Genomic DNA, 12,075 nt, shown 5'->3' on the forward strand with positions numbered 1-12,075 from the left:
GTCGCTATGGAGACGGGGCTCCCCACCCACCCTCCTGTCCCAACCACTATAGATCCCAGCCAGTGCGCCCCACGACCCTCCCAGGAGAAGCTGCCCCGGGACCACTGCGTCCCGGTATCAAGAGGACAGAAAGTCTCTCTGTGCCCCCTCCTTTTGGAAAGGTTTCTGCCCTCGGGGTTGTTACGGGACAGAAACGGTTTCATCTGAAACTAGCCCTCCTCGCACACTCATGGTTTTTAGAACTCCGAACCGCGCCCCCTAGATCTCCACCTGCGCAAAACCAAAGGGCGGATTCTCCTCCCTGGGGTGAGAACGGGAGACTCATTCCTCCTGCACTAGGAGAAAGCGACTGACTCTTCAGGAGGAGGACAGGGAAGCGAATGCTACCCTGGTGCGTAATCACATTTGGGCACCCTCGGAGGCCTGAGAGGAGGCCAGGGGTGACATGCCCCCATTCTCACGGTGGGGGCAGGGGGTGGGGATGGCGAGCTCATTCCCAGAGGTGTCTGTGCTGAGCTCATGTTTTCCAAACTCCTGCAGGATTCTAGAACAGTCCTAGAGAAGGAGTGAGCCAACCTCAGGCGAGAACGCCCAGGTGCAGGTGGATGGCCGCAGGTCAGGCCCACTTTTCCTACACCTGTTGCGGGGGCGCATTTCCACACCCACTCTCAGCCCAGGGTGCCTGTCGCCCGCCAGGCAGGTAGGTGAAGGGCTTCTCAGATCCTCAAAGACTCAGAGGGATAAAAGGAGGCAGATGGGTCCTAGAGGCAGCCCATGGAAAGGGAGAAGTCTGGTTTTTTTTTTACACGGAGTTTTGCTTTTGTTGCCCAGGCTGGAGTGCAATGGCACGATCTCGGCTCATTGCAACCTCCACCTCCCAGGTTCAAGTGATTCCCCAGCCTCAGCCTCCCAAGTAGCTGGGATTCTTATCCACTTTCCCATCCAGAGAGGCCACACCGAGTCTAGGCCTCATTTTTTTTTCTCCTTTAAACAGTTTTGTGTTGACAAGGACTGTTTTATAAAGGCCTCGCTGTCTGCTAAACTCTGTCTCACTTCTTCCCAGCCCTGCCAGGCGTGAGGACACCAAACCCACCTATATCTCATCTAAAATCCATCCAGCATCAGGATATCCACATCTGTAACTTACACCTTTAACCTGCAGGCCGCAGCAAAGAGGGCTTTGGAGAAAGGGAGGCACAGAGGTAGGTAGCATGGACAAGCCTCAAGTAACCACCCTTGTCGCAGCACACCCACATCCCCCGACACGGTGCACAGTGGTCCCTCAGGAAGCCTTTCTTGAGTCCTGCATTTAACCACAGAGGCCCAGAGGCCCAGACATGGTGGTGACTGCCTGCTCAGCCTGTTCCCACCATTTTTTCCCCCCCGAGACGGAGTCTCACTCTGTCACCCAGGCTGGAGTACGTTGGCACAATCTCGTCGACTCACCACAACCTCCACCTCCTGGGTTCGAGTGATTCCCCTGCCTCAGCCTCCTGAGTAGCTGGGACTACAGGCGCCTGCCATCATGCCCAGCTAATTTCTGTGTTTTTACAAGAGACGGGGTTTCACCACGTTGGCCAGGCTGGTCTTGAACTCCTGACTGCAAGTGATCCACCCGCCTCGGCCTCCCAAAGTGCTGGGATTACAGGCGTGAGCCACTGTGCCCTGCCAACCTCCCCCTCTGAGAGTAGCTTTTTACCTTGGAGGAGAAAAATGAACTCAATAAAGTGCTTAGGAAAGAAACATCCCAATCCAAGGCAATGGGAAAGCCCAGCAAGGAACCCAAGGAGCATGGATCTCCAGCGAGCCCATGGCGCCATCTTGTTCAAAAGTGAGAATTTAAAAAGGAGGATGAGTTTGAGACCAGCCTGGGCAACAGAGTAAGACCCGATCTCTACCAAAAAAAATTAAAAATTAGCCAGACATGGTGGTGTACACCTGTAGTCCCAGCTACTCAGGATGCTGAGGCAGGAGGATCACTTGAGGCAGGAGTTTGAGGCTGCAGTGAGCCAAGATCACACCACTGCATTTCAGCCTGGACAACAGAGATCTTGTCTTTAAAAATTAACTAATTAATTAATTTTTTGTTTTGTTTTTAAGGAAATGTTCCAAATCAATAAGTATTTGATTGCATCATTTAGATATCACTTCAGTGGGAAAATCACCACTCCTGCCGCAGGGAGTAGGAGGGACCAGAAGCCCAGGTCTGGGGGGGAGGGGGAGAGGGGCTTGGGGGTACAAAGGAGGTCTTAGGAGTCATCCGGCATCTTGTTGCTGAACAGTTCCTTTTTCAGAGACATAGATACCATCCAAAACTTCCCTGATATCCTTGTTTTTAACTGTTGTGGCTTGCGGAATCAAGGCCACTGAATCTGAAACAAACTCAACTAATTAATTTAATTAACTAAGTAAAAATTTTAAAAATAAATTAATTAAAGGATGAAAATGTTCTGATTGGGCATGGTGGCTCATGCCTGTAATCCCAGCACTTCCAGAGGCAGAGGTGGGGGGACCACCTGAGGTTAGGAGTTTGAGACCAGCCCGGCCAACATGGTGAAACCCCATCTCTACTAAATTCACAAAAACTAGCCTGGCAAGGTAGCACACGCCTGTAGTCCCAGCTACCTTGGGGGCTGAGGCAGGAGAATCACTTGAACCTGGGAGGTGGACGTTGCAGTCAGCCGAGATGGTGCCACTGCACTCCAGCTTGGGTGACAGTGCAAGACTCTGTCTCAAAAAAAAAAAAAAAAGAAAATGTTCTGGAATTAGTGGTGATGGTTGTACAACTTTGTGAATATACTAAAACCTGTGGAGTTGTATACTTTGTTGTTGTTGTTGAGAGTCTTGCTCTGTTGCTCAGGTGCGATCTGCAACCTCAGCCTCCTGGGTTCAAGTGATTCTCCTGCCTCAGCCTCCCGATTAGCTGGGACTACAAGTGTGTGCCACCACACCCAGCTAAATTTTTGTAATTTTTTTTTAATTACTTTTTTTTTCACTCTTGTTACCCAGGCTGGAGTGCAATGGCGTGACCTCGGCTCACCGCAGCCTCTGCCTCCTGGGCTCAGGCAATTCTCCTGCCTCAGCCTCCTGAGTAGCTGGGATTACAGGCACTCACCGCCATGCCCAGCTAATTTTTAGTATTTTTAGTAGAGACGGGGTTTCACCATGTTGACCAGGATGGTCTCGATCTCTTGACCTCGTGATCCACCCGCCTCGGCCTCCCAAAGTGCTGGGATTACAGGCTTGAGCCACCGCGCCAGGCATTTTTGTATTTTTTAGTAGAGACAGGGTTTCACTGTGTTAGCCAGGATGGTCTCGATCTCCTGACTTCGTGATCCGTCCGCCTTGGCCTCCCAAAGTGTTGGGATTACAGGCATGAGCCACTGCGCCCAGCTGTATTCTTTAAGATGGTGAAATTTATGGTATGTAGATTTATGTCAGTTAAAAAAAAAAAAAAAGCCACCATCCCATTCTTCCTACCGGCTGCAAGACATGTCATAAACCCAGCTTGTTGCCTGAGAGCCTCAGTGCCATTTTTTTTTTTTTTTTTTTTTTTTTTTTTGAGATGGAGTTTCGCTCTTGTTACCCAGGCTGGAGTGCAATGGCGCGATCTCAGCTCACCACAATCTCCGCCTCCTGGGTTCAGGCAATTCTCCTGCCTCAACCTCCTGAGTAGCTGGGACTACAGGCATGTGCCACCATGCCCAGCTAATTTTTTGTATTTTTAGTAGAGATGGGGTTTCACCATGTTGACCAGGATGGTCTCGATCTCTTAACCTCGTGATCCACCTGCCTCGGCCTCCCAAAGTGCTGGGATTACAGGCTTGAGCCACCGCGCCCGGCCCAGCACTCTTGATAAACACCAACTCTGCTAACTTAGATGATCTAACCTCAGTAGGGAGCACAAAGGTCAGGCATCCTCCGGCTGCGGCGGATCTCTGCAGGGGCTGTAGTGGCCACAGCAGCATATCACCAAGAAGCCAGGCAACCTGCCTCTTATACCCGCTTCAGACAGAACTACAGGGACACAGGGCCCCAGACTGCACCCTGAAGAAGGAAACAGTCTCAGAGGAAGGGACTTTCTTCATTGCACCCTGAGATTAGAGAATTGCTTGGTGCGGTGATGGACAGGCCGCCACGTATTCATGCATGTGCGTATTCGTGTGTGGGTGTGTGGTGTGTGTGTGGTGTGTGTGTGTATGTGTGTGGCACAGCAGTGGGCAGGCCACTGTGTTTGTGTGTGGTGTGTGTTTGGAGTGTGTATGTGGGGTGTGTGTGTGTGTGTGTGTGTGTGTGTGTGTGTGTGGCAGGGCAGGGGGTGATGCCACATGGCTGGAGGTGCTCCAGAGAGCCCACCTAGTACTTAACAGGCCCCATCTCTCATTAAGGAAGGCCAGTTTAATTTGTTGGACTGGTGACAAAATTGCCACCAGATTAAAAATAGCCAAATAAATCCAAGAAGTCAAAATACCGTACAAAGGGGAAATTACTTTTAGGTGTTTACTTACTGCTTTGCTGACGGGACATTTTAACCAAATGTAGCTTTAAGGTTCTGTTTATTTTCCAGAAGTTTATTTTCCTAAACCCATTCCTTGGCTCATGCATTAAATCAGCCTTTTTCCTAATCAAACTGAGGACAGAGAGGGGTCAATTTATTCTTAGGATATATCCATAGTCAATCAATAGATGGAATATTTAATACATAAAGATGTATGATTTAGCTGTTAGATGGAGTCGGTGTTGTATATGTTATGCACCGTTAACGGATTCTACAGTCTTTCTCTTTTGACCACCCCACAGCTCTGTAAAATTCCTAGTATAGTGCCCATTTAGCAGATGATAAACTGAGCCTCAGAGAAGCTTCAGTCCCATGTCCCTGTCTAAGATGCTGCATTTTGTAAGCAACAGACCTCGGATTTGGACCTCTGCTGGTCCCCAAAGGCTGGGGTAAGCGGGGAGGGAACCACTCCCCTCTACTCTGAGCCTCTGCAGAGCACACAGGGCACCATTTCACAAAGGCAGCAAAGAGAAACTCCTGCATTTTCATCAAAATGTGTGGAAACTCCCTGACCTTGAGCCCAGAGAAGTGAGATGTGCTCAGGTCCGTTTGCTACCTGTGTACTCTCATAAATACATCTCATAGGGATGTCCCATTTTTCTAGCTTGAAGTCAAAACAGGGCCAGTTCTCTTTTACATTTTTTTTTTAAATTTCTTTCTTTGTTTCCTTTTCTCTTTCTTTTCTTTTTTTTTGTTTTTTTGAGACGGAGTCTCATTCACCCAGGCTGGAGTGGTGCAGTGGCACCATCTCAGCTACTGCAACCTCTGCCTCCAGGGATCATCATGTTGGTCAGTCTGGTCTCGAACTTCTGACCCCATGTGATCCACCCACCTTAGCCTCCCAGAGTGTTGGGATTACAGGTGTGAGCCACCGTGCCCAGCTATTTTTTAAATTTCTTTGAGACGGAGTCTCACTCTGTCGCCCAGGCTGGAGTGCAGCAGCTCACTACAACCTTCACCTCCTGGGTTCAAGCAATTCTCCTGCCTCAGCCTCCTGAGCAGCTGGGATCACAGGCACCCACCACCATGCACAGCTAAATTTGGTATTTTTAGTAGAGATGGGGTTTCACTATGTTGGCCAGGCTGGTCTCAAACCCTTGACCTCAGGTGATCCATCTGCCTCAGCCTCCCAAAGTGCTGGGATTACAGGTGTGGGCCACTGTGTTCAGCCCCAATTTCCTTTTAATGACCAAACTGACTTGAAGCTCCATCCCCAAGGATTGTGGGAAGGGCGTTTTCCCTGTCCAAGTATCCCCCTGGCAAAGAACCCTGGGAGCACCAGCTCACCCCAAGGCTGCCAGTCGCTGTCCAATAGGGTAGCCCCTAACATGTGACTATTTTGATTCATTAAATAAATACAATTTAACATTCAATTCCTGATTGTATTTGCCCACCCGGCTACTGTATTGCACAACACAGCTCTAAAGTCTCTGCTGCATTAAGCCAGAGTCTCAGAAAGCTGCAAGCCTGAGCTGCGCCCCGCAAAGGCTCGCTGTCACTGGTTACGTGGAGGGGCCTCATGAGAAAGCCCAGAACACTGCTCTCCACTTGCTGTCCTTGCTCTAGGAATCTTGAATGCTGTTCATTCCATGAAGCACAGCAGGCATTGGTAGGGGTCTCCATGACAATTCACACTGGTGGTTTGGGATCCCCAAGCAAACGCGACATAGCATGGAGACTTCTTTGGTCACCAAATCATCTTTGGACCAGTTGAAGGCTGAAGAAGGTCTTTCAATATAAAGCCGGCCAATGTGCTTTGATTGTAATGCAGCAGTCTTGAATCTGAGCACATGGATGACATCTGAAGGGCAGTGTGTGACAGTCTTAACAAAATATTCTGAAAAGTCTGATGGGTTACCTGTGCTGGACAGCTGGTGTAAAAGCCTGGCAGCTCACAATAACACTAGAACCAGTGGTCCGGCACGGTGGCTCTCACCTGTAATCCGAGTACTTTGGGAGGCCGAGGCAGGCAGATTATTTGAGGTCAGGAGTTTGAGACCAACCTGGCCTGATGATGGTGAAACCCGGTCTCTACTAAAAATACAAAAAGAAAATTATCTGGGCATGCTGGTACACGCCTGTAATTCTAGCTACTTGGAAGACTGAGGCAGGAGAATTTCTTGAACCTGGGAGGCGGAAGTTACAGTGAGCCACGATCACATCATTGTGCTCCACTCTGGCCCGAGTGACAGTGAGACTCCGCCTCAACAACAACAAAAAAGACTAAAACTAGATTCCGTTGGCCCCAGAGACCAGAGGCCTGGAGGCATCTCTCTGCAAACAGTGGAGACAGAGGACAGGTCCCCAGGCCCTGCAGCTGCTGAAACTTATGGTGGAATGAACAGGCCTCTGCTGAGCCGCTGAGGGCTACAGAACCTGAAGGCTGCCCGGCCAGCGCCGCCCAGTGCCCAGTTTGTTCCCACGAGCCCTGATCTGAGAGATCCTTCCCTTTCTGGGCACTGGGTCTAGAGATGCAGCATTTAAGCTTGCTTTTGTTCTACTCATATCTTATCAAGGTCACAAGCTGACCTCCATGTTGCTAAATCCAATGGTCAGTTTCAAGAACTGTTTGCTGAGCTCATCAATGTAATTTGACACAGTGGTCCTTCCAGAGCTTCAGAACGCCTTTTTTTCTCCGTTGGCTCTCAGAGGCCCCTCCCTCTTGGTTCTCACCTACTCCCTTGGCCGTTCCTTTTGTCTCTTCTGCTGGTTCCTCCTCCAGCCCGCACCCTCTTTGTGTTGGAGGACCCCATGTCCTGGTCTTTGGACCCCTTCTCTACCCACACTCCCTTTCCAGGTGGTTTCATCCACCTCCTAGTTTTTACTATCGTTTCTACTCTGATGCCTTCCGAGTTACTATCTGCAGCCACCACTTCTCTGACCTCCAACTCTGATAGCCAACTGCCAATTCCAAGTCCTGTGGATGTGTGGCAGGAATCTCAAAAGTTGTGTTTCCGATATAAAAGTCTTGATTGCGTCCTGCCTACCCAGACTTCTCCTCTAAAGTCTTCCCCAGCTCCACGGGTGCCAACTCCATCCTTCTAGCGCCTGGCCAAAAACCTTGCAGGCCATTCTTGGCTCCTGACTTAGCCCACATCTAATCCATCAGCAAAGCCTGCTGCCTCCATCGTAAAATACATTCAGGATCCAAACACTTCTCTGTTTTTTCTCATCACATTCATCGCTTCTACTCCTGTCTAAGCTACTATCCTTCTCTTTTTTGAGACAGGGTCTCACTCTGTTGCCCCGGCTGCAGCGCAGTGTCGCAGTCTCAGCTCTGCCTCCAGAGCTCAAGCGATCTGCAACCTCCGCTACCAGAGCTTAACCGATCCTCCCACCTCAGCCTCCTGAGTAGCTAATTGCATGCCACCATGAATGGCCAATTTTTTTTTAAGAGATAGAATTTTGCAGCTGGGCATGGTGGCTTATGCCTGCCTATAATCCCAGCACTTTGGGATGCCAAGGTGGGTGGATCATGAGGTCAGGAGTTGATGACCAGCCTGGCCAATATGGTGAAACCCCATCTCTACTAAAACTACAAAAATTAGCCAGGCATGGTGGCACGTGCCTGTAGTCCCAGCTACTCAGGAGGTTGAGGCAGAAGAATCGCTTGAACCCAGGAGGCGGAGATTGCAGTGAGCAGAGATCAAGCCACTACACTCCAGCCTTGGCTACAGAGCAAGATTCCACCTCAAAAAAAAAAAAAAAAAAAAAAAGATAGGATTTTGCTGTGTTTCCCAGGCTGGTCTCAAACTCCTGGACTTCAGTGATCTGCTCACCTTGGCCTCCCAAAGTGCTGGGATTACAGGTGTGAGCCACCATGCCCAGCCCACCATCATTCTCTTGCATGGATGATTGCCCCGGCCTCCTAACTGGCTTCCCGGGACCCTTCCTTCCCAAAGTCCATTCTCCACACAGCATCCAGGAGCTATCTCTCTGTTCCAGCCTCCTTGCTGATCTTGGAACACTGCAGGCAGGGTCCTCATCAAGATCCTTTCATTTGCTGTCCCGGGCCAGGACTGTTCCTCCCCTAGATGCCTACATGGCTTGTTCCCCCTTTCATCCCATTACCTGATCAAATACCTGCCGATTGACAAGGACTTTTCACATCACACCCACCTGCTCAGTTGCTTTCCTGCCTGTCCACATATTTACCATCAGAACAGAATTCTGCCTGACCATTCATTGTCTCTCTCCCCCCGCAACCACTGGAATGTAAGCTCCATGTGAGCACGGCTTAGTTTTGTCCACTGCTGGATCTCAGCATCTAAAATAGTCTACCACCTGGTAAGTGCTGCAGAAACATTTATTGAAACAAACAAGCCAGTATTGGCTACTCCGCCTCTGCCTGTGCTCATCTTACCTTCCACCTGAAAGCTTCTGCCCCCTGTAATTTTACCCTGCACCCTTCCACCAGCCAACTCTCCCACATCTTCCCCCTCCAAACCCCTTAAACTCCCTGGACCCAAACTCCTCAGGACGCAGATTTGAGGTTTCCTCCCATCTTCTCGTGTCTCTGCCCTACAATTTAAACTCTTTCTCTGCTGCTGTCCTGGATGTCTTGGTATACTGGCTTGTGGCACATCCAGTAAATGAAGCTATCAGATAACAACAGCAAACCAGACGCCTGAGCATTCAGGAGTGATGGCTATGGAGCCTCCCTGGGTTCAGAAGGCCTGGTTCTTGTCTCCAGAAACCTGGCTCTCCAGCCTCCTGGGCATATTACTTTGGCTTCTTGTTCCTATGTCCAAGGAGTTGGCAAGAAGGCAACTCCTCCCCTCCTTGAAGCCAAAGGAACAAAACAGACTGGGTGGGAGAGGCCACCATCCACCGTCATTAGTTGGCGCCATCAGTAACAGCAACAGGACACAGAACCTAAAGCTGTGTTCATCCTGGGCCCCCAGGGAAATGTCAGCGGGAGTGGTACTAAGGAAGCGCTCATCTCTTATAGCCAAAGGGCCATGGAGGGTGACAGCAACTGTCCCCTCCCAATTCAGAAAGTGTTAACATAAGCACTTCAGTTCTCAGGCAGATCACTACATGGGTCTATATTTGAAAAAGAAGAAAGAAAAGGAAAAGGAACCTATGCCAGCAGGAAATAGGAATTGGTGTATAGAAGAAAGGGTCACCCACTGAAGGGTGGGCTGAGCAGAATTCCACGTCTGGGCTTTGAGAGCCTGGAATGGAGAAGGCTGTGGAAAGGCTGGGATCAGTGGAATCCTCAGTAAAGAGAGTTCTCATTGGAGAAGCGCAGTCATTGGTGGAACGGACTGCCTGTCCTTTTTTTTTTTTTTTAAATAGAATCTCACTCAGTCGCCCAGGCTGGAGTGCAATGGCACAGTCTTGGCTCACTGCAACCTCCGCCTCCTGCCTTCAGGCGATTCTCCTGCCTCAGCCTCCTGAGTAGTTGGGACTACAGGCACATGCCACCACATCCAGCTAATTTTTTGTATTTTTAGTAGAGACGGGGTTTCTCTGTGTTAGCCAGGATGGTCTCAATCTCCTGACCTTGTGATCTGCCTGCCTCGGCCTCCCAAAGTGCTGGGATTACAGGTGTGAGCCACCACACCCAGCCTGAACTGCCCATTTAAGGTCAATCCTTAGGATAGCAGAGATCAAGAGTAAGAGAAAGAAAGGCACCCAGAGCAGGATGTGCATGGTGGTTCACATCTGTAATCCCAGCACTTAGGGAGGCCAAAGCAGATGCATCACTTGAGGTCAGGAGTTCGAGATCAGGAGTTGGTCAACATGGTGAAACCCTGCCTCTACTAAAAATACAAAAATTATCTGGGCGTGGTGGTGGGTGCCTGTAATCCCAGCTACTCGGGAGGCTGAGGTGAGAGAATTGCTTGAACTGGGAGGCAGAGGTTGCAGTGAGCCAAGATTGCCCCACTGTACTCCAGCCTGGGCAATAGAGTGAGACACCATCGGAAAAAAAAAAAAAAAGAAAAAAGGAAAGCACCCAGATCGTAGAACATGTAAATACTTCCAACATGAGGACCACCGGGTACAGGTCACTGTCACTAGTAGAACCCCTTCTCTACCCAGCCACGCCGGCACTAAGCCCTGGGTCCTTCTGACGGACGCTGCCACGTTTTCGCTCATCTTTGCAGTCACCACTCCTTTCACTGTAGTCAGCTGTGCACTCAGCAGCACCCATGTCTTTCTATAAATAGGAAGAAAGCTCAGAACGGCCCTCAGAAAACTGCATGTGGACAGCATCCGGAGTCCTGGCTGGAAGAGGGAAGGGCACTAACAGGGCTGCTTCACTGGAGCTGTGTCTCTCCCACCTGCCTTGGAGGAACCTCTTGGGACGGCAGCAACTTCTGGCCTCTGGGGACCTAAAGAAGCCAAGCCGCCAAGTGGTATGAAAATGAAACCAAATCTAGGGCCACATGCACATCGAGGCAGTTTGCAGGGCACCTGGTAGGTCTGCTGAAACCCAGGGCCCCTCACCAACCTTCTCTCCCTGGCAGGAACACCCTCCTTTGAGTTAAGGTTTTGCAGACCACAGGACATGCCTAAGAGACCTTGTGCCTTTGCAGAGAGAGACGTTAAATGCACCCAACGCGCTTTGCAGATGTTTAAGGGAGAAGACAGACGTGGGTCAGATGTGACACAAACAAGGCTGTCAGGCCACCGGGCTGAGTCAAGGTGCCACACAGAGGCTTCTTGGCCACCTGGGGCCCCTTCGAGCCTGTGAGGGATCCTGGGAGGCTGGAGGGGTGAGTACAGCCGAGGAACACCAAAGGCAATCTTAGCTCATTTCACAGTTTTATCACGAGCCAGCCCTACCTTAGCCCTCCTGTTTTGAAGACAAACCAAATTTGTATTTTAAAAAATACTTATGCCTGATCCATGCCCTACGGTGAAATAAGCACATGTATTACACAGAAGGAAGCCTGATGTCTCTGAGGCCTTCAGCAGACTATTTACAACATTTGGGTACAAGGCAAGGTGACCTTCAGCCCACAAAGTGGCAGTGGCTTGCATGTGACAATGGCTTGCATATGGCAAGGCAGGGTCTCTCCAAGGGCACGAGACACACAGGCCACCACCATATTTTAGGGGACCTGGGATTTTGCGAAGCGAAGAAATGTCAAAACAGGTTAGAAACATGCGTGCTTTAAAACACTTAGCACTTAGAAACAGAATGCTGTCACACACACACACACACACACACAAACCCCCCAAGACAATATAATTGTGCCGTTTACTGGTAATGATCTAAACATTATCTGAATGCCCCTTTGAACACAAAGCACAGCCAAATGCCCCACCTCCCGCAGACAGACCCTGAAGCGACATACCCCATGAAAACAAGTGACAGATATGGATGACTGATTGATAGATAGACAGATAATTATTTTTTTTTGAGACTGGGTCTGGCTCTGTCTCAGAAGGGTCAGGTTGCCCAGGCTAGAATGCAGTGGCACAGTCTTGGCTCTCTGCAACCTCCACCTCCTGGGGGTCAAGCCAGCCTCCCACCTCAGCCTCCCAAGTAGCTGGGACTACAG

At 50.0% G+C, this 12,075-nt stretch overlaps 1 long non-coding RNA gene across 1 annotated transcript; it reads left to right on the forward strand.

The window, feature by feature from the left end:
- Window positions 1-511: 511 nt before the first annotated feature.
- LOC141580205 (uncharacterized) lies at window positions 512-11,410 on the forward strand. Its single transcript, XR_012512309.1, has 3 exons — window positions 512-700; window positions 1,064-1,202; window positions 10,735-11,410. It is a non-coding gene; the product is annotated as an uncharacterized LOC141580205 (long non-coding RNA).
- Window positions 11,411-12,075: the final 665 nt, after the last annotated feature.

Source organism: Saimiri boliviensis, chromosome 11, assembly GCF_048565385.1.
Source record: "Saimiri boliviensis isolate mSaiBol1 chromosome 11, mSaiBol1.pri, whole genome shotgun sequence".
Lineage (NCBI taxonomy): Eukaryota > Metazoa > Chordata > Mammalia > Primates > Cebidae > Saimiri > Saimiri boliviensis.